This window comes from Corylus avellana, chromosome 9 (genome assembly GCF_965113065.1).
Source record: "Corylus avellana chromosome 9, dhCorAvel1.hap1.2, whole genome shotgun sequence".
Taxonomy (NCBI): Eukaryota; Viridiplantae; Streptophyta; class Magnoliopsida; order Fagales; family Betulaceae; genus Corylus; species Corylus avellana.
This window is the reverse complement of record NC_142498.1, coordinates 8222812-8249707: the sequence shown is the minus strand read 5'-3', so window position 1 is coordinate 8249707 and position 26896 is coordinate 8222812.

Here is a 26896-nt window from a genome sequence, read left to right as displayed (position 1 = left end):
AAACACCTAGGCATCCCTAGTAGGGCGAGTGAAGTCTCGTGAAGGTTTAACAGAAATGTTACCCACAAACATTTGTGCAAAATTCATTTTATCTAAAAGATTGAAGTATCACTCAAAACATTTGATTTTCATTCATTAGCAATCTGAAAAGGATAAACTCCATCTTCACATTCAATTGGAAGTCAAAAGTCTAACCACTTACAAAAGACAGGCTAAGGCATCACAAGTTCAATTTAGTATAGAATGAACTAAAATAAGGCAACATTTGTTATTCATGTTCAATTTAAAAAAAAAAAAAAAAATCAAAAAATTTAGACAAAGTGTGTGTGTGTGTGTTTCCCATACCCCCAAACTTGAATTACACATTGTCCTCAATGTGTAAATAAAAATGGAAAGAATATACCTGGGAGATGAGAAAACTGATTGGAATAGGTATGGCTCATAGCATACCCCCAAAGTTGAATGTAGGAATAATTTGTCATGCAATGGGGTGCATCCCAAGAACGCTAAGTCTACTGTCTTCAACTAGACTGTTGGTAGTAGCTTCAGTGCTACTATTCTAGGGCCTTCAGTTGCCCATGGCCTTTTATGCATGAAGTGGCTTCAATACCATTGATTCGGACAGGTGTGCTCGAGCTCCTGGAATTCTTGAGCGCTTTTGATAGTAGCTTTAGTGCTACTATTTTGGTGAGATGCTAGTTGGAATAGGTATGGCTCATAGCATGCCCCCGAACTTTCAAGAACACTAGTCTCTAAAACAAGATACTCCAACCAAATACCAGTCAAGTGCACACATTATTGTAAAAATATAATCAAAGAATAATGAAACAACAATAAAGAAAATAAAACATGAAAGGAGATCATGTACCCTGGCCTGATGGATGACTCAAGTGCAAAGGGTAGGCATCGTATGGAATGATGGCTAAATTCTGAGATAGATGACCCTGCATGAAAAAGAACCTAATCAAATTCGGAAATTACAGCAGCTTCAGTACTGCTGTCTGGAAGTGTGCTTGATCACCCTAGATGTGTTCTCGATCGCACTGCCGCAAAGAGATAGAAGCAGATTAGAACTACAACAGCTTCAGTACTACTGTTCAGACGTACACTTGATCGCAGTGGCCTATGCGCTCGATCACACTAATGTAGACAGACACATAATTAAATCAAAAATAAACAAAAGTTAGTGAAATTTAAAGAAAACAGAAACACAAAATCGAAAGAAAACAAATAAAGAAACTTGAAATTAAAATAGAGAAAATAAAAAATAAAAAAATAAAAACAAAATTGAAATCAGCAGCTTCAGTACTGCTGTTTGGCTGTACGCTCGATCGCTAAGGGCTTGCGCTCAATTGCACAACTACGCTCGATCATACAGCAGAATCAGTGCTTTTGTCTGGCAATGGTGCGCTCGATCGCTGAGGGCTTCTGCTCGATCGCACTGTTGCGGGCAGAAATAGAACAGCAACTACAACAGCTTTAGTGCTGTTGTTTGGCAGTAATGTGCTCCATCGCTTAAGAGGTGCAATCGATCACACTACTGCAGATAAGAACCAAACCCTTAGAACAGAAAACCAAAAAAAAATAAAAAAATTAAACAGAAACAGAGAAAATACAATATCACAAAATTAAAAATTAAAAAATAAAATAAAATAAACTAAACTAAAGGAAAAAATTTCTAAACAAAATTTAAAGCAATCCCCCGCAACGGAGCCAAAAACTTGTTGTGCCAAATACCACCTAAATTAATAGACAATATTCGTTATGTTTTACTCGCAAGTGCGCAAGATCAAAACGATAGCATAGCAGGCAAATACGAGATCATTCCCAAGAGGATTGGTAAATTATGATTAGAATGTATTTTCCTATTTCATTAACGGATTTAAAACAATTGTCACAAATTGAATTAAACTAATGAAATAAAATAAAAGATTAACAAAAAACACTAAGACTAAAAAGTATTAGAGTTTTGAAATCCATGGCTAATCATACTCAGATAAGATTAACAATATGCCAATATTCCAATTATATCTAGATATTCAATGCTTGCCAACCTAATGGCATAGTATCTTTTTTTAAGCTATTTATTTCTCTAAGCAACGAAATAGGCATGGTATCTACTCTATGGAAATCAACAACTACATGAAGCCTTGGGCATGGTATCTACTCTCGGTTCCCCGTGTTGATTAACCCGAGAACGTATGATGAGGTTCTTTTGTCACTTATTAAGCCCAGGACTTAGTCATCCAAATTGACTTAAATAACAAGTCCATACCACATGCATATGTTGATCACACACATTCATATGAGGAATAAAATAACATAGGAAATAATCAAGTTAAACACCCAAAATAAAATTGTAGCAAAGGCGCCTATATTGCAATCTTAATGAGACATGATTAGGGCTTCAAACTAGCCCTAATTAAAATACTAACTACATAATAAAATAAATGGGGAAGAGAAGAAAAACCCAAACTCTTATTGATCTAGCCTTCAGTTCTTTTCCAGAGCTTGTGTCTGCTTCTCCACACTTTTTCCTAGAGGCTTCGAGGTCTATTTATAGTCTTAGGAAAACCCTAGAAGCCCTAGAAAACCTATTAAAATCAGAGGATAGCTTCCAGTCCAATTAGGACTTTGAGAACCTAATGATAAGTGGAATATGAGTTGTCCCGCATTTGGGCCGCGCGAGTGCACTCGATCCGAAGGTGGTGCGCTTGAGCACATTCCTGCAATCAATCCCACTATCTTTTGCGCTCAAACGTTGATGTGCTCGAGCCTTCTGCTTGTGAGCTCAAGCGCATAAGATCAGCATGCGCTCAATCCCATTTCCAGCTTTTCCTAAAATCTGTACTTTATGCTCGAAACTTTCTAGAAATGCTTCCCTTTTCTTTAAACACCTAAAAACACAAGAAAACACAAAAACAAGACAAAACATCAAATAATAACAAAACTAAGAGATTAACATATGTGAATTAATGGGCTAAAATATGTCTATTTTAGCACTTATTAGTTAGTACCCGTTAAGATGCGGAGAAAGAAAGCTACATATCTATAAATACTCATTGATGTGGTCTTTTCGTTAAGCAAAATTATCAATAGTAAAATATCACTCGCAAGAGAACGAATCATTATAGGATAGAGGTATATTGAGGGTGTCGAACCTCAAGGACTGCGTTGGTGTTGCTATTAAGCTTACCAGGATTGACTCTAACCTAATTCAAAATAGATTGACTTGCTTTTATTTTTAAAACTAAATGCATAAAAGTAAAGGCAAAGTAAATTGCAACGGAATAAAGAATAAGGGATTGACTTCACCACGAACCGCATAACATTGGTTAATCATCAATCAACAAGAGAAATCAATTCTATGCATTATAAGACTAGTGTCACTTGAGTTGTCAAGAAAATACCATTATTAAGAATAAGTATAATCCATCTTTGTTGGTACGGACTGTCTGCCTAACCTCTAGATGCAGTACGGTCCATCTTCCCTAGGTATGGACTATCAACTAATTAGTTATACGCAATCAAGGGATAAACATAACTCATCTTTGGTTAGTATGAATTGTCTACCTAAATTACATTAAACTTTGGTGTAGAACAATTCGTCTTTCCTAGGCATAGCCTATCAAACCCTCTTGATCATGTGTCAGTTAAAACTGTTATAGAACCATTATTCTTATAATCACATAAAATACGAATGATTGAGTTCAATCAAGATAAAAAGTTTTCTAAGACAAGATAGGAATTTCATCAAGATTGAATATAAACTTTAAAATCAATTACAAGAAGTTTGCAATCCTTTAGGTTATACAACCATAATGCATATAGAAAGGACATAAATTAAAATACAATCAAACCATTGTTACTTGGAAAGAGCTACATCAACACCTTATTACGAATTTAGCTACTCATGGTGGTGCTGGAATGGCCTTCTAACATGTTCTTCTTCTCTTCAACTCTTCAAGCCTTCAAGAAGAATTTTTTGTGTAATTTTTCTATGCTAAGCACCCCCCCCCCCTCTCAATCTTGAGGGGTTTATGACATATTTACTAGAGTGTAAAATAAACCCTAGGAGCCCTTGGATTTATAGAAACGCTACACTTTCGTCTCTTAGTTGACTTAGGAGACCTAAAATTATTTCCTATTCTGTTTCTGCATTACTGCCTGATGTGGCCGCACGAATGTGCTCGAGCCCAATATTGATGTGCTCAAGCCCAATGTTGATGCACTTGAGCCCTTTTCAAATAGGCTTGAGCCCTTTTCTTCAGCAACTCCCAGGTGTGTTTTATGCCGAAAATTAATAGAATTTCTTGCATCTTCATTTAGAACCTAAAAACATTAAAGCAACACAAAATCAAAAAAATAACAATGCTAATGAATTAACATATCCAAGTTAAAGGACTTGAATTTGCAACATTCGGCGCTTTTCACTCATCTTGATTTCAAAACTCTTTGAACATCTCCATTAACATTTCTGCTTTTCTGAGTTTGGAGATTCCCCGTAAAGAAGTTTGTGATATTTTCCCTCATAGAGGTGATATCCTTCGTTGTTAATTGTACCAAGTAAGGATTCTTGAAAAATTTCATGCTTTTGCTTACTTGGGTTTTTTGTGAGATTTAAACCACACCATACACTTCTGCAACTACAAAAAAGTCTACTAGAGGGTTGGTAAGGAAATTCACTCCATGAAGATGGTCATCTTGGAGGCAAATAGGAAGCTTGTTGTCTTATAGAGCCTAGAACCTTATAGAGTTGCAAGTGTTTTCTATTGTCTGCAATCTGGTTCTTCGTATAATGATTTCCTGAGTTTGGCCACCCCAAAGTGATTTTTCCCTTGGATTTGTTAAAAGGTTTTCTACTTTTACAACAAATATTTGTGTTGTGGATGTGTGAAAGGTTTTATGGCAGTATTATTTTAATCTTGAGCATTGCAATTTATTTTTCATATATAAACTACTTGTGCGTTTGATTTAAGGGTAGAACATGATCTTTGTGTTTTATCAAATAACTAATTTGAGATAATTGAACTTAAAAAATTAAATAGAGCTTTTGACTCAAGATTTAATTCCACATGGCGGACATCTTGGCTTTGTCTCAAAAGTGAGAAACAAGGATTTTTGCTGGAACCATGAAACTTTTCTCTCCTCGTCAAAAGTGGAACAGTGATCCACTGTCTTGTCAAAGCAAGCAAACTTTCAGCTGCCTCCGGCATTAAATAAAAATGATAGGCATCTCTTTCTTGTCCTTCTACTTAATGTTTTTAATTAAATTTTTAATTAGGTCCTTCCGTTAGTTTGATTAATTTAAATTAACACTGTCCAGTTACTTTTACCGACGAAAATTATTTTAAATATTTGCACGCGTATTTGATCTAAGAAAAGCAAAAAAAGCAATGACATGCCATGTTAATATATTTTTGTATTCTTTTTATTGTATGTAATTGAAGGGTAAAATTTTAAAAGTTGAAGAAGTCTTCTGTTGACAATGAATGTGACATATGCCATGTTAATTAAGATTGTTTTGTCAATACATTCTTGATTTATTGAAGGACATAATCATAAGTTTTAAAATTATTCAACTACTTGTTTGTAACCTACTGAATTTTAAGAATCACATTGACATATATATATATATATATATATATATATATATATATTTCACAACCAAAATGGACGTTTTGTTAAAGAGCAATCACTATCAAGAGTCATGAAGATCATAGAATCGAAATCTTTGTGGAGAGGTACTGATTGAATGAGCTCAAGTTCATCAACTTTTGGCAAGCTTGTTGTTTGTCGTTTTGTGAGAGTTTGGCATACAAGAATAAACAATAAACTAAATATATGAATCCAAAATAAATGCTTTTTGGCTTTGATTCATACTAATAATTAGCACAATAATAGTCTTTACACACGCTTAAGGCCACCAGGCCTAAAAGGAGATATATATATAGCCGATGATTAATGATGGTCTAATTATATCATAAACAAACTTGTACTTGTGAGTTTCCCCTCTTAGATATATTTTTAGGCATTTACAGTCACAGCTAGCCAGTTAGTTCCTCCATTTTTACATGAAAGTCGTGTCATGTTACCAAAGAAAAGTTCATTAGGGTAGATTCCACTTTGGAAAATATTGCTATCGAGGCCACTTTTTTTACTTCCTGAGCTGGAATTATATTTCCCAAAGATCCCCAAGGGAACTGTTTCTGACGCAACCGCCCCACCAATACTGCTTTGCCAATTAAGTACAAACAAACCCCACAAGAATTGACTTAATTATTCCACGAACTCTGGCTATATATATATATATATATATATACTCAGATTACTTTAATGCTTATACTGCAATTGATATAAGCCAAGTTTGTGTTTTTGTCCCTACTCTTAGGTAGTGATGCAGATCGGGTCGCTCAAGAATTCAGACAAAAGCGTTCGTTCGCAGGAGCGTTCGGACGGCCGTCCGAATATGCAATTTTGGAAGGCTAGCAAAAGACCCCGTTTAGAGTCCCATCTGAACAACCTATGTTACTTTATGTTTTTTTGTCGTGGCCATCTGGACGACCATATGTCCCGTCCGGATGGACGCCGTCAGTTTGTTTTATTTTCTAGCCGACTTTATGTTGTTATTTTATTAAGGTTAGGATTTTGGCTGTCTTTATTTCGTTATTTTATTAGGTTTAGGGTTTTGGGGATATTTATGTCATATTTTATTAGGTTTAGGGTTTTGGTCTATAAATATATGCTTATAGCCTCCAGGGAAATAAAGTTGTTGTTTATGAATCAGTTTTATTAATGAAAATACTTAGAGTTGAGTTTATTTCTCTTTTTTCCTTTAAACTTTAGATAGACTCTATTGTTTTTAGAAAAATTCTTAGATCTTTGATAGAATCTAGATCTAGAATTGTTTATCCGTTCTTTTATTGTTGTTCTTCGCTGCAACCCACCAAGTCGGGCTGCATCAGTAGGGTTCACTGTGCATGGACTTGTATCTTACATGTGTCGACTTGTATCTTACATGTGTCTCACAGTGAGGGCTGGACAATTTCTGGTGCCCCTTTGGATTTGCATGACCATGGACTATTTGCAATGGCTGCAGGGATGATATCTCTAAACTGTCCAGCTGATTTGCAGCAATTGCAATTGTATGGAGAAACATTTCCTGAAGGAGCACCGGAGGAAAAAGCTGAATAGTTTATCAGATGTGAATTGTGTTGGAATATTTTATAAAAAGAAAGCGGAAGTAGAGAGAAACGTATGAGTTGTATCTTGTATATTCATTATATCAAACAATATTGCATAACTCTCTATTTCAAGAAACCTTAAAGTTGACCTAATTAGGAAAGATAATAAACCTTACAAGGAAATATAATAACGGAGAATAAAATATTATAACATAAAGAGGAATAACTTATTGTTGGATGGTCTTGGGCCTCTCTCAACCTCAAAAGCTAGCTCAACATGTGAGACTTTTCCTCACACTTATAAACTGATCACCAGCCCCTTTCACAACCGGTGTGGGATAATCCCAACAATCTCCCCCTCATACATCAGACCCTAGGTCGAAGCAACGACAACTCGTTTCTTACGTGGACTGTTGGGTTGAGACTTGTTGGCTGAACATGGGCTCTAATAGTAATGTTGGGGAGGTTTTGGGTCTCTCTCAACCCTCAAAAACAAGCTCAAGAGGTGAAGTTTTCCCTCACACTTATAAACTAACCACCAGCCCCTTGTACAACCGATGTGGGATAACCTCAACACTTATTAAGAAAAAAGAAAAAAAAAATTTTAAAAAAACCCAAATTAACTGCCTTTTTTAAATAGCCCCATGATGTTCAAAATATGGTTAAGTAGCCCATCAAACTATCAAAGTGTGTCAAAAATGCCACATCTTTTTTTATATTCCTATAATGCCCTTATTCATAAAAAAAATTAATAAAATAAAAAACTAAAAAATCAATTTTTCTAAATAAAAATAAATAAATACATAAAAAAGAAAAAGAAAAAATGAAAGGGGTGGCTACTAGGTGAGCCAACCACAGGGTTTGATTTTGTATTTATCCATATTTTTTATACTGCACAAGTGATTTGTAATTTATGCCAATTATAATGACTACTTTTTAATTCATTCCAAAAAAAAATATTTTGTATTTATTCGCCCCTTGTTTTTTTTTTTTCTTTTCTTTTTTGTTTTTTTTTTTAAAATAGTTTAGTTTATTTTTTATTTTATTAATTTTTTATTTAGTTTTGAAAAGAACATGGGTATTATAAGAATATAAAAAAAGATGTGGCATTTTAGACATATTTTGGTAATTTGATGGGCTACTTTAGTACATTTTGAACATTATGAAGCTCTATTGCAAATGACTATTAGTTTAGGGAGCATTTTTATATTTTCCCTAAAACAAATATCAATAAACCTAATTTATAAAATATTCCAACAAAGTGGATTAAGTGGATCGAGAAGTAGATCCATTGGGTAATTGATGGGGCATCTGTTGAGATCCCTGTCACTTCCCATCAGAAACCAGGTACTCTTGAGATGGATCTCTCAATGCTCGATTGATCCCGTCTATATTGTATAATTTAATTTTAGAAGGAACTTTGTAGCACACGATAAAACCTCACCATGTTTCATTAGCCCATTTCAAGATCTCCAAGTTGAATTGAAATACACCTAAAGTCCTGTAATTAAGCCATATCAGTTCTCTTCATCCATAGGGCTGATATGTATAATACCTGAAAAATCATCAATACTATGTCTTTTGCCCGAGAAAAAAAAAAAAAAAAAAGATGTTATGATCCTAGTGTCCTACGTGGGTTAAGTCTAATATTAACTATGTGTATATAAGTTCTTGGGCATCTTTAATTCCCTTGCAAGCCGATTTTCAACGGTAAGTTATACCAAAGGTTTGTATCATTCGGTATTAGAGTTAGCCACGGTATTGAGAATGAGATCGAACATAGTTCGTCGAGTAGGGAATCAAATAGGTTGCGGTTTTGTGGTCGAGTCACAGAGGAGGTGACCTATAGGCCAGACTAAATATCTTGATACTAAGTATTGCCTACTGGAAGTTCTTTAAGGAGCTTAACCTCAAAGTTTACATCAGCATGCAAATAAGGAATGTTGCTTTTTGCTGCTTATTTTCAATGCAACTGCAATCGCACTGATACTCAAGGTACCAAACCCTACCAAATTGAAAGACTATAGGCCTATATCTTGCTGCAATACCATTTTTAAATCCATTTCTTTAATTAGTGGATAAGAACATGCCCACTAAAGATTACAAGCACAACAGACAACAAAAGGGTCATAAAAAATAAAATAAAAAACAAAAAAGCGCAGAAGTGGGAAAAATGAGGTTTTTTGATATATCTGAAAATGCTAACATGCGTGTGAGAGAGAGAGAAAGAATACAAATTAAAAATAAAAAATACGTAAAAAATAAAAAGAAAAGAAGATAGTGCGCTAGCCCACCAAAGGGATAGGATTGAAACCCTTTGAAGGTTTGCTCGTAAAAAATTGAAAAAGAAGGCCAACCATGGCTTCAGCACATGCATGTCTGCCACTTGGGGTTTCATCAAGTAATGAGCAAAGCAAAGGCTCGTGGATGAGTTGAATTAGCAAGAAGAAAAGCGTTATGTATGAAAATTGTATATAATTTCGTACGTTTCCAAGTATGTGGAAAAGAGGATACATTTGATTTTCCTTTCTTAAGGAGATTCTAGTGTAGAATGCATGTTAATGAACTGACGATTTTAGGCATTCCTTTTGGATCTTATGTTTTACACAAGATTGAGACCCAGCTTATGCCTAGACTATAGTTGGACGGGCTTGAACTCCATCAAGTTTGTTTTGGGCCTGAATGTACCAAAATTAATGGAGTGACCATATAGTTAACAATTGATGGGTGAAAAGACCACTACTGCAGCATCTTATAATATAGTTGTCTCTTGCTATTAGGGTTGTAAATAAACCTGTCCGTTTGATAACCCGCTCGATTTAGCTCGACCTGAACTCAAGCTCTATACTATATAAATCTGCTCATTACTATAGAAATATACTCGATTAGTAAGTGATACATACTCGCACTACAAAAAACATGATAATTACTGACGTGGCAAACAGTAACCAAATTTTGTCACGTCAGTAATTATTGACGTGTCAAAAGTGGCACGTCAACAATTTTTTTTTTGACGTGTTGAAAATGACACGTAAACCCCTTGACGTGTCACATTCAACACGTCAGGAAATTTAAATACAATTTAATTTTTAAAAATTTTATTTAAATATTTATATTATATATTTCTGATATGCTAAAACCAGCATGTCAATATTTCTTAATTTTTTTTTTTAATATCAGGTATATATATATTTCTGACGTGCTGGTTTTAGCACGGCAGAAATTTCTAACGTGCTAAAACCAGCACGTCAGTATTTCTTTTATTTTTTATTTTTTCGTTTATTTTTTATTATATATATCATGTTTATATATATATATATATATATATATATATATATATATATATGGTCCATTTCTGACGTGCTGAAACCAGCATGTCAGTATTTCTTAAATTTTTTTATTTTTATTTTGTTTTTTGTTTTTTTTTTTCAGGTTTATTTATATTATATATATAAATAATATATTATACATTTTTGACATGTTAATTTGGCACGTCAGAAATTTCTGACGTGTTAAAACTAGCATTTCAGAAATTTCTGACGTGCTAAAACTAGCATATCAGAAAAAAAAAAAAAAATAAAAAAAAAAATAGTAGGTCACTCAACTTTAATTTTCCCTCTTCTTTCTCTAGAACTCTTTTATTATTTATTCTTTCCTCCTGATCTACTTTTCTTATTTAATTCCAGATTTTCTTTCCCTCTCTCAGTCTCCTCTTCTCTCTGCATGCATCACTACAAAAGCTCCCTCTTCTCTCTCAATCTCTCTGAACCTCCCTCTTCTCTCTCAATCTCTCTGCACGGTAGCATATCAAAAAGAAGAAAAACAAAAGGAGAAGAGAAGCAAAAAAAAAAAGAAAAAAAAAAAGAGAAGAGAAGAAGATCGAAGAAGAGAGATTTTTGATTTGGTTTATTTTGATTTGAAGAGAAGAAGATCGAAGAAGTATAAGGTTTATTTTTTGATTTAGGTTTTTGGTTTTTTAAGATTTTTTGGGTTTGGGTTTTTGAAAATTGAGGAAAGAAGAGAGAGAGAGTGAAAATGGAGGAAAGAACGACGTACGGATCAAGTAGAGAGCCATGGGCGAGAAACGAACTAGAGAGTGAAAAAAATATATATATTATTTTAATTGAAAAATAATTTAAATTAATAAATTTTTTAATTGCAAAAAAAAAATCCAGAAAAATTTAAAAAAAAGGAAAATTATTTTTTCAATAATTTTTAAATTACTGACATGTCAAAATTAACACGTCAGTAATTTAAAAATTATTAAAAAAAAATAAATTTTCTTTTTTAAAATTTTTCTGAATTTTTTTTTTTCAATTTAAAAATTTATTTTAATATGTCAAAAAAATTTTTGACATGTCAAAAAGTGACGTCAGAAAATTTTTCTGACGTGCCACTTTTGACACGTTAGAAAAGTCTGACGTGTTAAATTTAACACGTCAAGAAATTCTGACGTGTTAAATCCAAGAGGATTTGCTGACGTGTCAGACCACCTGACACATCAGAAAACTTATGTCAATAAAAAATCATTTTTTTGTAGTGTCGACTCGTTCAAGAAAACTCGATAGGGGCTTGCGAGCTCAGCTCGTTGATATATCTTGTATATATATATACAAATACATATTAATATATTAAAAAAATTAGTTATATAAATTTAAGTATGTATATTAGTAATTAAGTAATATATGTTATATAGATTACTTAATATTTATATGTGTGTATTACTCAACATACTAACTAGTTAATTCATAAACTAATATATTATCTAGTTAATTAATATATACGAAGTAAATAAGTGACTTAGTAAATATAATTAACTATAGGTTACTCGATATTTCTATGTATGTTATTTATATATATATATGCGTTTGTGTTATATATTAATATTAGCATACTAACTAGTAGAGCATCTCTAACAAAATAGCAAAACTAGCTTCTTCTAATTTCTTCTAGTATAATTATATATTATACTTGTACTATAGTTAATTAGTTATTCATATTATACTATATTTATAACTTGCTCACATTATACATATACTATAGTTTCTATTATCTAGTTATTTATAATAATATATTGTTAATTTGCTACCTATATAGTATAATTATATGCCATATTGTATAATATATCTTATATAGTTACGAATCATATATTTATACTATAGATACATGTCTAGAAGTTGGTTTAAAATTCAGGCTTGAACTCTGCTCGAATCATACATTAAAGAATTTAATGACCTAACTCGAACTCGAGTTAAACCCGACTCGGCTCGAATAGCATTCTTAACGAACTCGAACTTGAGTTCGAGCTCGCCCAAGCTTCCAACGAGCCGAACTTGAACACACATTTTATAGCTTGACTTGAATAAGCATATACGTAAACAAGCTAGTCTCGAAGTTCTAAAGCTCGACTCGGCTCAACTTGATTATTACCCTACCTGCTACATTCAACATTTCATTAAAAAAATTAAAAAAAATTAAAAAAAAAAACATTCAACAATTCATTAAGGACTCAATAGAACTTTTATTATAGAAGACATAAGCTTACTTTAGAGGAAATTTTAGTAAATCCAACTAAACTTTCACCATTTTTGCAATCACTCTTTAAAGTTCAAAAACACTTAATTTAGTGTATCAAACTTTAAAAAAATTTCAATATTACCTCTATGTTAGGATTTAACAGTAAATCCTAACGCAAGAAGTCAAAATACCCTTGTTTAAAAAAAAAATAAAAAATAAAAAACAAATTGTTGAAACAAATTGCTGGCCAACTAAGCTGCAACCAAGCTATGAGTCTTGCGTTTTTTTTTTTTTTTTTTTTTTTTTTGTAGAATTATTATTATTTTTTAAATACATGGGTACAAAGGACATTTTACCTATATTTTGTTTAATTTAGCCCCAAAACCAAGGGTAAAGATGACATTCGATACACTAAATTGAGAGTTTTTTTAATTTTAGGGGGGTGATTGCAAATGCGATGAAAGATCCGTGGGTGATTAAGTGAAATTTGTAGCACCCCAATGTCTAGAGATAGAGCAATTGAAAGAAATTGCAACAGATTCTTCTTATTATTATTATCATTCTTTTACTATATGTTCACCCCCAAAGAGATAAAATCACTAGAATACTATATACCTTTACTTATACAAGTTGGAAACCATAATGTAACCTTAGTAGATGTATAGATCATGAACAATAAAATTATTGATAAAACACAAGGATCGTGTCCTACCCCCAAATTAAATGCATAAGCGATTTATATAATCAAAACAAACACATAAGCAGTTTATATAAGGAAAATAAATAGCTATGCTTAATATTAAACCTACACAACAATAAAGAAGATTCACACAACTACAACACAAGATTTGTGGACAAAGTGGAAAACCCTTTGAACCAATCAAAGGGAAAAACTACTCCGGGACAACCAAACCCGGGAAATCACTATATGAAGATTCAGAGTTACAGACTAGACGATACTCACTCCCTAGAACACCTCTAGACTTAGTAAGAACAACAAGCTTCCCAGCTTGTCTCCATCTTCACGGAATGCATCTCCTTACCGACCCTTCAGTAGAGTTATTTGCGGTTGAGTGATGTGTATGGCGTGGTTAGAAATCAGCACAAAAAACCCCAAGTAAGCGAGAAGGCAGAAAGCCTTTTAGGTGGCCTTACTTGGTACAAACAACGGTGAAGGGTATCACTTCCATGAGTGATAGTAGTAACCCTTTCTTCACCGGGAACCTCCAAACTCAAAAGAGCATAAATGGAAATAGAGAGGTTCAAAGAGTTTTGAAAATAAGACAGGTATTTATAGATCTAGAATTTTACTTCTTTCCGTCTTAATGGGGATTATCTTCCGTTAGAACGGGAAGGCCAAAATATGATATTTTGAGCCGTCCCCGTCATAACGGGAGTTAATCCTCGTTAAGACGCAAAGAGTAAAAGTAGATCTAAATACCCGTCACGAGCCCATCTTAACGAGACTTTTGACTCGAAAACAGTAGCTTCAGCTTCAATCCCGTTACATCTTCGTCCTGACGCAACTCCTGACGAGGAAACAGTAGCTCCACGTTACATGTCCCGTCCTGTCGCAACTCTTGATGAGAAAACAGTAACTCCTTGTTACATGTCTCATCCTGATGGCACTCCTAACGAGATAAAAATAACTTCCCGTTACATGTTGTTGTGCAAAATCTACATAAATTAATAGGCAAATAATTATACGTTTTACTTGCAAGTGCACAAGGTCAACATAATAGTATATGATGCAAGTACGGGATCATTCCCACGGGGATTGCTAAATTTTGCTTAAAATATATTCCTTAAGTAAAACAAAACAAAGATTGATTTTGATTTAATAATAATAAAAGGTAGGGCATTGATATTCACCACTAATCATGCTTACATAATTTATCAATATGCCAATGCTTTGATCATGTTATGAATACTTAATGTTTGTCAACCTAAGGGCATTGGTGTGTACTCCTTAGGCTATAGATTTCCCTAAGTAACGAGTTAGGCATGGGTGTATACTCTAACTCTTTTCTTTCTTAAAGGATTTAGCATGGGTGTATACTAAGTTGTTCTTTAAGAAAGCATGATTCTATGGAAATCGACAAACACACGGAACCTAGGGCATGGGTGTATACTCCCGGTTTTTCATGTTGATTAACCCAAGAACCTAGTGTGGATTTCTTTTGTTACTTTTATTAAACCCAAGACTTGGTCATCCAAATTGATTTAACTAATTAGTCCATACCACACGCATATATTGATCAGGCAAACACATATGAGGAATTCATGAAAACAGGAATTAATCAAGTTAAATACCACAACATGATCATCACAAAGGCGCCAATATTGAATATTAAATAAACATAATTAGGGCTTCAATCTAGCCCTACTAAGTAAATTAGTTACACATGAGTTTGATGTTAAACATCTTCATAAAATAAAAATAGAAGGAAAAAAATAAACCCAAAACTTGAACTTAAAGAGCTCTAATTCTTCTTCTTGAAAATTGTCTGTCTATTCTAGAGGTTTAAGGGTCTATTTATAAGCCTTAGGAATACTCTAGAAATCCTAAAAATCATAGGGTTTTAGCCCTAGTTCGCACAAAGTTACAAAACCCTAAAAATCACACTTTCCATATCAAGGTTGGCGGCTGACTTGTGTTGTGCAAATTTATTTAACTCGCAAGTGCACGAATCAATTGTAGTTTAATGGATTGCAAGCGCGAGGTCGAAACCACAGAGAATTGTATTTTTAAAAGAAAAATTTAAATCTAAACTAATTAAATCCTAACCTAGTTCCAAAAGGGTTTTGAATTTTGGTTTTTAAAATTAAAAGATAAACATAAACTAAATAAAATAAAACAAAAGGTAAAGACTAAGGTTTAGGAATCCACACTCACCGAATCATAACAACATACCCCATGTTCATCAATATTTATCCGAAGTTCTCATAATTTAAATCTTATGTATGTTTTACTATGCTTCAATAATCAAAACCATCCCATGTATCCATTTATTGACCAAATCACAAAAGGAATTCAAATTCAATTGAAACACCAGATGTATCCGTAGAACAAATCACAAGGGATATCCAATTTTTATGAGTTAAAAACCAAGCTATCAATCATATGAAATTATCTCAAATCATCACATGTATCCTTGAATCACAAGAGATATCCAAGAATCACTCCACACATTGATTAGAAGTAAAACAATTGAAATATAAAACTCAATAAAATCGGATAAATAAAGACTTACATAAAAGTGATGTCATTCTTCATCGGTGAAGCTTCATCCCCAACCTTAGTTGGGAATTAACTCCACATAAAAATAAAACCTACACTAAAGAAAACCTAAACTAAAAAGAGAAAAAATGTATAATTTTACTCTCTAGAATTCTATATTTTCTTGAATGCAAAGAAGTCTATTTATAGGCTTAGGAAAGTCCTAAAAACCCTATTAAACCTAAATAATTCGGATGTCTGTCTCCCAGTCAAAATAGAAGTCTGAAATCGGAATAAGATTCGTCCAGATTTGTGTCCTTTAATTGCGGGGAAATTTTGACATAGTAGCCGTCCGAATTAGGAAAATCATATTTCAAAATGAATTGTAATATTTTGAGTTAGCTTTCCAATGCCGTTTGAATCACTTCAATCCGATATTTAAGTAGAAAGTTATGGTCAAAATACTGAGACATGTGCAGAATTTGAATTTGAATCAAATCCGAAATCTTATCCAATCTGATCTTTAATCCACTTTGATGTTTAATTCGATTTAACCTTTTCTTGGATTTGGTTAGACTTAACCACATCATCTAAGTCTTCTCAAATTATGCTTTCTTCCAAACTCTGCATTTTCCCCTTTAAAGCTTTAGTTTTTCTTTATTGACCTACAAAACATTAAAAACATAAAACTAACACAAAATATTAAATAACGACATAACTAAAGGATTAACTAATGTAAATAAAGGGGTCCAAATATGTAATATTTGGCACTTATCAACTTGCTCCTCACGCACGGGTGTGCTCGATCGCAGCCTGTGTGCGATCGATCGCAGGTATGCGATCGATCCTTCGTGCTGGCGCTCGATTACAAGTGCGATCGAGGCTTCCTTTGGTCCGCACGTGCGCACGCCTTGCGCTCGTGGTCTTCGCATATAGTGTATTCGATCGCAGCTCCTCTACGATCGATCGCACTACCAGAGCCTCCAATTTTCCCAAAATAGTTCTTTCATGCTCAAAACTTCCGAAATTGCTTCCTTTTCTTCCAACAACCTACAAAAGCAAAAAAAACACATAAAATAACTAAAATGACATAAATTAATCAAAACTAAAGGTTTAACAAATGTAAGTTAAGGGCTAAAATATGAATATTTTAGCACTCAACACACCCCCAAACTTACATATTGCTAGTCCCTTAGCAATATGAAACTAAAAACAAAATGGAAAAACAGAAACCAAAAAGATAAATCCATCTGTCATGAGATGTACGATTGCATTTAGCATACATGCCTTTTAAACCCCTAGGAATTCCCTAGAGGATGAGCGGAGTCTCGTGAGGGTTTTTTAGGAATGTTACCCACAAACATCATGCATAATTCATGTTATCCCAAAAATTAAAGTATCATTTTAAGATCATGATTTTCATTCATTAGCAAGCTTAAAAAGATAAACTTCATCTTCACAATGAATTGGAATCTCAAAGTTTAATTACTTACTAAGGACATGCTAAAATATCACAAGTTTGAAAACAGTGTAAAGTGAACCTAACACATAAATATGAAGCTTCCAATTACTTCCAATGTGAAATGTCTCAAATCTCAAAGTTAACTGAAATCCTTATTGGAATGAATAACTATGGCATACATTTCTTTTTTCTTTCTTTTTTTTTTTCTTTCTTTTTTTTTTTCTTTTTTTTTTTGGTCAGGTTGTGCAATGTTTAGTTCCCTTAAACTTTCTAATTGACCCATGTAATGAGTGTGAAGTCAATGACTCCCAAACCAGGTGGTTTTAGGGCATTAGGTGTAAAACACCCCTAAGGACTTACTAACTCGAGTCAAAAAGGCTACAAAACCAAACTAACCATGACATTAATCAAATCAAAAATTTCACCTTTTGACATGAACACTCAATGCTTTGAGGCAAGAGGTCCAGTTACTTAGTGAAAAGCTTATCAATGAATTTTTTTAAAATTTTTTATTTTATTGTATATATATACCAAAGTATCTATCTAATACGTCATCCAGTTTCACCCAAGACATAAAAACACACACATTAGACTTTCATGTCATACCCTATAAATTATGTGCTAATGTGCTTGTGTGATGAAATCAAACATGTAAATTCTCAACTGTCCTAAGCAAGTAACCAAACTTAACAAATTCTATCATTAGATCATGTGTTCAAAATTTTAAGCTCACCAATGAAATCAAATCACAACTTTTTCTAGATTAACCAAAATTTTAGGGAAAACATAAACATGCATAAATTATTATTATTATTTTTTTATTTTTTATTTTACAATGCAAACAACATGAAAGTGGGACAAAGTGTGTGTAGAGTGTTTCTATACCCCCAAACTTAAATGACATATTGTCCCCAATGTGTCTAAAACAAGGAAATAATTTACCTGGGGTATGGACAATATGGTCTAGAAAGCATGGCTCATAGCACACCCCCAAACTTGAATCAAAGCACACTTGTCCTTACAAAATAAGAAAACACGAAAACCAGTAAAATGAAACAAAATGAAACTAAAGTTAAATAAAAGATTAAGTGAAACACACTAAAACAAAATAACAAGATAAACTATGGGGTGCCTCCTATGAGTGCTAAGTTTAACGTCTTTAGCCAGACGGTGATCCCTTCTCAGTGCTGTCCCGAAGAAGATGCTCCTAATGGTGGTGGCAAACGGCTAAGAATAGACCGCATTAGTTCTTCTAAGGCAGCTAGTCTTTGGTCCATCAAGACTTTATCCTCCCGAGCCTCTCGTCATTGATCGGATAACTCTCTCCGAAGGCCGACCACTTCTTCATTGATGGAGTGATACTGTGATGCATGAAACGTGACAGGGGCCTCCTCCTTTATTGCTTCCTGCTCAGCTACAGGTTCATCTTCTGCCATCGGCTCGGCCTTGAACTCTTCCGCTTTAGCTGTTGGTGCTTGAGGTACCCTCGGCATGTGGGAGCAGCTTTGGTTCCATTGGCGAATGCCAAACTTTAGGGTAGTGGTGACTGGCTCATCTGCTGCAGTGCCCTTGATTCCCTTTTTCCAGAGGATGTAAGTGATTAAGTAAGGAAAAGCCAACCCCCATGAGTGGGTAGACTCAGCTCCCCCGATATGCACTCCATTCTAAAACTTGTGAATTTGGTTTCAAATGATGTTAGGAATGAAACACCAGGCACCTTTATGAAAGGCATAGAGTGTTTGTAAGAATTGGTCTCGCCTTTGAGCTTTGTGCCCCTGGGGAAAGGCATTGCGGTGCAAAATAGAGTCCACAAGCCAAAGCTGTGGAGGTAGCTTGGATCGGCTGCCGGCATTATGGTGTGTGTCAGCATATTGCCCTTGACACATGTCTTCAATGATTTCCACTACATAGTATCTGGGAGGTTGTGCTGCCAGCTGCGCTTCTTCTGGAGGGTGCTCATCATTACACTGGAGAGCAGCGGCAATGTCTGCCTTAGTTACTTCAATAGCTTGATCATGAACTGTGGAAGAGAGCATTGCTAGCCTATCGCAATCATGAGACAAGTGTGCATAGAACTCGGTCACCAATTTTTTGTATGCAGTGGAGGTGACCGGCTTGAATAGCTTCTTTAGCCCCCGGCACTTGAATTCTGCAACCGCCCATTGAGTCGCTTCAAGGTGTTGAAAATCCTCTTGAATGGCAAAGTAGTTTCAAACAGCAGCTCCCGCTCCTCAAAAGTGGGTGGGGGAGAAGTGGCTTGGGCATCAAAGCCCTGAGAGGATGAAGCTCGAGTTTTCGGCATGGTGAGCTTGGTTCAGGAATTTTGTCGAACACTTGGTGTGCAATGGGGCGACCAAGGTTTCAAAATCGCAACACAAATTGTCCAAACCCCTTGCAAAACAGTGAAAATCCAACCATAGAGGCAATTGTGGGTGGAGAAACACCCACAAATTGCAAAAATTTTGAAAAAAAAATTGATGTTGGGAAGAAGTGGAGTTGGGGCGGATATAGGTGAAGGGTAGAATGGGTGAGGGTGTTGTGAGGTGGAGGTTGGTGGCCGGAGAGAACAACCTTGTTGTGGAGGTGCGGTGGTGGTGGTTGAAAACCGGTGGAGGTGCGGTGAGAGAGGTGGTGCTCCGATTTAGTGAAGTGAGAGTGCGGTGGTCTTGTACGACGCAGGGAAGAAGTGATGGGGGGAATGGGGGAAAGTGAACTAGAATAGGTCACGTGGCCTTCTGCCTGAGTACGCTCAATCGCATGCAAGGTGCACTCGATCGCACTCATGCAGTGGTGTGCGTGTGTGGGTGAGGTGCGCTCGAACGCACGCAAGGTGCGTTCCATCGCACTGACAGAATGTAACACAGCCAAAAGTTGGGCACTGCGCTTGATCGCATGCAGGTTGCGGTCGCTCGCAGTAATAGAATGAATTTTTTTTTTCAATGTGTCATTTTTGAATATGTAAATTGGATAATAACTTACTGGAATAAAGAAAACAGACACAAAATATAAAGAAGACACTAAAAGTACTTCGAAAAATTAAAGAAGATTGACACAATGGAAGTGAAAACCAAAGAGAGAAATTTGTACCGCATGTAGTGGCCTTAGTACCAATGATCTGAGTAGATGCGCTCGAGCTTCTGGACTGGTCAAACGCTTCTACTAGTAGCTTCAATGCTACTAGTTTGGAGAGATGCACTTGAACTCCACTGATTGTGGCTCAAGTGCTCTTGGTGGTGCTGCATATTGGACAGACTGGAGTGTCAAATCTTCATCTCTTGGTACTAATTTCACTTCAAGATATGGCTTGACTCTGTGTCCATTGACCTTAAATGTTTGATTATTTTCCGGACTGTGAACCTCCAAAACTCCAAGAGGAAACACTTGGGTAACAATACAAGGTCCGAACCATCTTGACTTAAGCTTGCCAGGGAAAAGTTTCAATCTGGAATTATAGATCAACACCTTTTGCCCTACATGAAATTCCTTCCTGACCAGTTGCTTGTCATGGTATGCTTTGGTTCTTTCTTTGTAGAGCTTGGTGTTCTCATATGCATCACGCTGCAATCCCTCCAATTCATTGAGTTCTAGCTTCCTCTTGTCACCTGCTTGTTTCATATAAAAGTTCAACTTCTTGATGGCCTAATGCGCTTTGTGCTCCAACTCTACTGGTAGATGGCATGCTTTCCCAAAGACCAATCGATATGGAGACATACCATTAGGTGTCTCGTAGGCAATCCTATAGGCCCATAGTGCATCATTCAAGCGCAGAGACCAATCCTTCTTGCTGGGATTCACTATCCGTTCTAGGATGCCTTTGATCTCTCTATTGCTGATCCCCACTTGACCACTGGTCTGGGGATGGTATGGAGTGCCAACCTTATGTGTGATGCCATACTTCTTTATCAAAGAAGCAAAGGCATAGTTGTTGAAGTGGCTACCTCCATCACTAATATCTCTCTTGGCATCCCAAACCTAGCAAAGACGTTATCCTGCAAAAACTTCACAACAATTTTATGATCATTAGTCTTTGAGGGGACAGCCTCGACCCATTTAGACACATAACCCACACCCACAAGAATATATAAATAACCATATGAGTTAGGAAATGAACCCATGAAGTCAATGCCCCATACATCGAAGAGCTCTACCACTAGAATATTCTTCAATGGCATTTGATTTCTGGATGAGATGTTACCTGTCCTCTGGCATCTATCACAAAAGCTGCAAAACAAAAAGGCATCTTTAAACACAATAGGCCAATAGAAACCAGATTGTAATACCTTAAGAGCTGTTCTCTTGGCCCCAAAGTGTCCTCCACAAGCAAATTGATGACAATGCTGCAAAATGCTCAAATGTTCTTCTTCTAAGACACACCTTCTAATGATTTGATTAGGGTAGAATTTGAACAGATAGGGGTCATCCCAATGATATTGTCAAGATATAGACATCAACCTCTTCCTTTCATGACTAGACATACCTAGAGGAAAAACCTTGGCAGTTATATAATTCACAATATCTGCATACCATGGAAGTTGGACCTCAACTACAAATAACTGCTCATCTGAAAAATTTTCATTCAATGGAAGCTCATCTCCTTCTTCCTCATGAAGTAGTCTGGATAGGTGATCTGCCACCACATTCTCACTACCCTTCTTTTCTCTAATCTCAAGGTCAAACTCTTGTAGTATTAATACCCATCTGATCAATCTAGGTTTTGCATCTTCATAGCAAACAAATATCTCAAAGCAGGATGATCAGTGAATACCTAACCTTATAACCAATTAGGTATGATCTAAACTTCTCCAAAGCAAATATGACAGCTAATAATTCTTTCTCAGTGGTAGAATAATTTAACTGAGCATCATTCAATGTTGTAGAAGCATAATAAATGGCATGAGGTACCTTATTGATTCTTTGACCCAAGACAACACCCAAGGCAAAGTCACTGGTACCACACATGAGCTCAAATGGTAGACTCCAATCGGGTGCCATCATTATTGGTGCAAATGTGAGCAACTTTTTTAGTGTGTTGAAGGCAATCATGCATTCTTCAGTCCATTCAAACTTGGCCTCCCTCCCTAGCAATGCACAGAGGGGTCTAGTGATCTTAGAGAAATCCTTGATGAACCTTCTATAGAACCCTGCATGTCCAAGAAAACTCCTCACCCCTTTACTATCAGAGGCGGGGGAAGTTTGGAGATGATGTCAATCTTAGCCTTACCTACCTCAATGCCCTTGTTGGAAATAAAATGACCCAACACAATGCCTTGTTGAGCCATGAAGTGGCATTTTTCCCAATTGAGCACTAGGTTGCATTCTTCACATCTCTTGAGGACACTTTTCAAATGATTGAGGTATTCATCGAAACTAGATCCAAAAACACTAAAATCATCCATAAATACCTCAATAAATTTTTTCACCATATCTGAGAAAATGCTCATCATGCATCTTTGGAAGGTAGCTGGTGCATTGCATAATCCAAATGGCATCCTTTTGTAGGCAAATGTGCCAAAAGGACATGTGAAGGTGGTCTTCTCTTGGTCCTCAGGTGCTATAGCAATCTGGTTGTTGCCACTGTATCCATCCAAGAAGCAATAATAGCTATGGCTAGCTAACCTTTCTAACATTTGATCAATGAAGGGTAGGAGAAAATGGTCTTTCCTTGTTACCTTGTTCAATTTTTTGTAATCAATGCATACCCTCCCACTCTTTTTTGGAACTACTTGAACTGGATTGACCCATTTACTGTCTGAGTTGGGGTAGATAATGCCCACATCCAACAATTTTAATACCTCTGCCTTGACTACCTACTTCATGTGTGGGTTGAGTCTTCTCTGTGCATCCTTGGTTGGCTTTACTTCATCTTCAAGGAATATCTGATGCATGCACTTGGTTGGACTTATCCCGACGCAATGGTCCATCCCAAAGCAGTTTTATGCTCTCTAAGAACTATTAACAGCTTTTCTTCTTCCCCACAACTCAGATTTACTTCAATTATGACCGGTAGTGTCTTGTTTTCTCCTAAGTAGGCATATGTCAGGTGTTCAGGCAACTGCTTCAATTCCAATCTTGGAGCCTGGACAACAGAAGGGACAAGAGTAGTATTAGTAGGCTCAAGGATCTCAAAGGGAGGAGTGTACTTACTTGAATGCTTTTGAGAGGCTTCAAGAAGGTGCACAGTTTCAATGATGTCTTCAGTGACATCTTCAGATTCCGGCTCAACGTCCTGCCTTGTGAAACTATGGGTAAGGGTGGCCTCCAATGTTCAATATAATGGACCTGAAATACTTTCTCAACAACACCATGATGCATATAGACATTAAAGCATTCCAGATCATCTTGAGGTAATTTTAATGCATCAAATATTCTAAATTCTATCTTCTCATCATTTACTTTCATATTTATAGTACCGTTTTTCACACAAATTTTTTTATCAGCAGTTCTCATAAAGGGTCTTCCTAAAATGATGGGTAATGGCAATGGTATAGGAGATTCTTCCATATCCAATACAATAAAATCAGCAGGTAAAATAAATTCCCCTACCTTTACCAAGACGTCCTCAAGTATATCTCTGGGTCTTTTGATGCTTCTGTCTCCCAATTGGAAGGTCATAGAGGTTGGCTGAAGCTCCCCGAAACCTAGTGTCTCCGATCTAGTGTATGGCAGCAAATTGATCCCTGCTCCCAGATCCAGCAATGCATGCTCAAAAAGATGGTCTCCTATCCTACACGGAATGGTAAAACTACCTGGATCTTTTGGCTTTGGTGGTAGTTTTCTTAGCAATACCGCACTTACGTCCTCTGTCAAAGCCACTGTCTCTTGCTCTTGGAATTTCCTTTTATGAGTGCAACAATCCTTTAAAAATTTAGCATATGAGGGAATTTGTTTAATTGCACCTAATAAAGGAATGTTAATCTTTATTTTCCTCAAGGTCTCAAAAATGTCAAGAAGATGTTTGTCTTTCTTTGGCTTTACTAACCTTTGAGGGAATGGTGGTGCATTCACCTTCTCCATTTTACTTACCTTGGATGTTTTGAGGCTTCATTTGGAGATGCTTGTGCTGGCTCATCTGTTCCTATGACCTTGCCATTTCTGAGGGTTGTGACTGCTTTCAGCTGCTGGTGACCCCCTAGATTGGGTATTGTTTGGGATGGAAATTCTCCCAGCTTTCTTTCACTCAGCTCCATAGCCATTTGCCCCATTTGTACTTCCAGCCTTTGGATAGCTTACTCGGTCCTTTGAATGGACTGGTCCTGCTTGGCATTGGTTTATTGTTGTGCAATCACAAATTGGTGTACAATACTCTCCAAGTCATTCTTCTTTGGCTCCTGAACTAGTTGGACTGCTTGTTGGGGACCCCTCTGTTGCCCTTGAGGATTTAGAGCATTCCAATTGTTACTCCATGAGAAATTGGGGTGGTTGCACCACCCTGGATTGTAGGTGTTGGAGTATGGATTGTTCCTAGGAGGGTAATAGTTTTGTCCCACATAATTTGCCTCTTCTTGATCCGCAAATGGAGACAAAGGACAAGTCTTAGTGCTGTGATCAAATTGAGAACATATGGCACATACCTGGATTTGTGTGTCATGTCGAATAGGTGAGATGTTCTGAGCAGTCATGGCTTTGACAATCATATCCAGTTTTCTTTCCACAACAGCCATCTGATTTGGAGATCCACCATTTAAGTTCACTTCATACATGCCTTTACTTTTTACTCCTCGCCATCCTCTGGAGCAAAATTGTTGGGGGTGCTCACTTAGTTTTCAAAGAGCTCCATGGCTTCCTCACTGCTCTTTTCCATAAGTGCACCTCCACAAGCTGAATTAATCATACATTTGTTAGTGTCATCTAACCCTTCATAAAAAATTTGTATGTGATCATCTCGAGGGATGTTCTGATGTGGGCACATTAGAAGCAATGCATTGAAGTGGTCCCATGCCTCAAAGAAAAGATCTCCATCTCTCTGTTGGAACATTTGAAGTTCCCTTTTAAGCTGCCTTGTCTTTTGAGCTGGGAAAAACTTCTTTAGGAACTTAGTGGCAAATTCTTCCCAAGTATGAATGGAATCTGAAGGCAAAGAATTATACCACAGTTTAGCATTATCTTTCATGGAAAAAGGAAAGAGGATTAACCTGAGTCTCTCTGGAGTTAGGCCTTGTATGTGCTGAAGCTTGCATAGGTCAAAGAATTCCTTCGGATGCAAGTTAGGATCCTCAGTAGCTGTGCCCCTGAAGTGAGTCAAGGCATTGAGTATCTGAGGGGATATATAATAATTGCCTTCCACCTCCGGTTGATATGCTATGCATTATGGTTGTTTGAGGTTTCTCGGGATGAAAGCGTGTTTCATCGGTCTTCGCACCGGTGGTGGATTTGCCTCTAGTGGTCTTAGAACTATTGGTGGGTTCTCTTACAAATCTTCCATTGTTTCCTCAACTTTTTCCTCTTCTTCTTTGTCTCTAGGCCTTTATCGAATTGTCCGCTCAATTTCGAGATCGAGTGGAAGGATGGTTGAATCTTGAGATCGATGACCTTGCATGAGTTGAATTGAAGGAAAAGAATAAACCCGAAACTCGAACTTGAAGAGCTCCAATTCTTCTCCTTGGAAATTGTCTGTCTATTCTAGAGGTTTAAGGGTCTATTTATAAGCCGTAGGAATACTATAGAAACCTTAAAAATTGTAGGGTTTGAGCCCTAGTTCGCACAAAGTTACAAAACCCTAAAAATCACACTTTCCATATCAAGGCTGGCGGTTGACTTGCTCCTCACGCACGGGTGTGCTAGATCGCAGCCCGTGTGCCATCGATCGTAGGTATACAATCGATCCTTTGTGCTAGTGCTCGATCACAGGTGCGATCGAGGCTTCCTCTGGTGCGCACGAGCGCACGCCATGTGCTCATGGACTTCTCATGTAGTGGGCTCGATCGCAGCTCCCCTGCGATCGATCGCACTACCAGAGCCTCCAATTTTCCCAAAATAGCTTTTTCATGCTCAAAACTTCCGAAATTGCTTCCTTTTCTTCCAACAGCCTACAAAAACAAAGAAAACACATAAAAGAACTAAAATGGCATAAATTATTCAAAACTAAAGGATTAACAAATGTAAGTTAAGGGCTAAAATATGAATATTTTAGCACTCAACACATGTCCCGTCCTAACGCACCTTCTGGCGAGGAAGTAGAAACTTCCTGTTACATGTCCCGGTCTGACGCGGACGCAGTTCCTGATGGGAAAACAGAGAGCTATCCTTCAGCCCCGTCACATGCCCATTCTGATGCCCCATCTAATGGTGAAGGCAAAGAACTCTTACAAACATCTAATTTTCACCCCGACACTTCAGGAAGAATGGAAAATTACAAACAAACGTTTTGATCATTAAATAAGGCCAAACTAAACCTAACAACTACTCCCTTTAGTCATTTAATGACAAAACCCAAAATACTTCCAATCTTTACCCTAACACAAGGGAAAGAAATGGAAAAATACAAACACATGTTTTGATCATTGAATAAGGCCA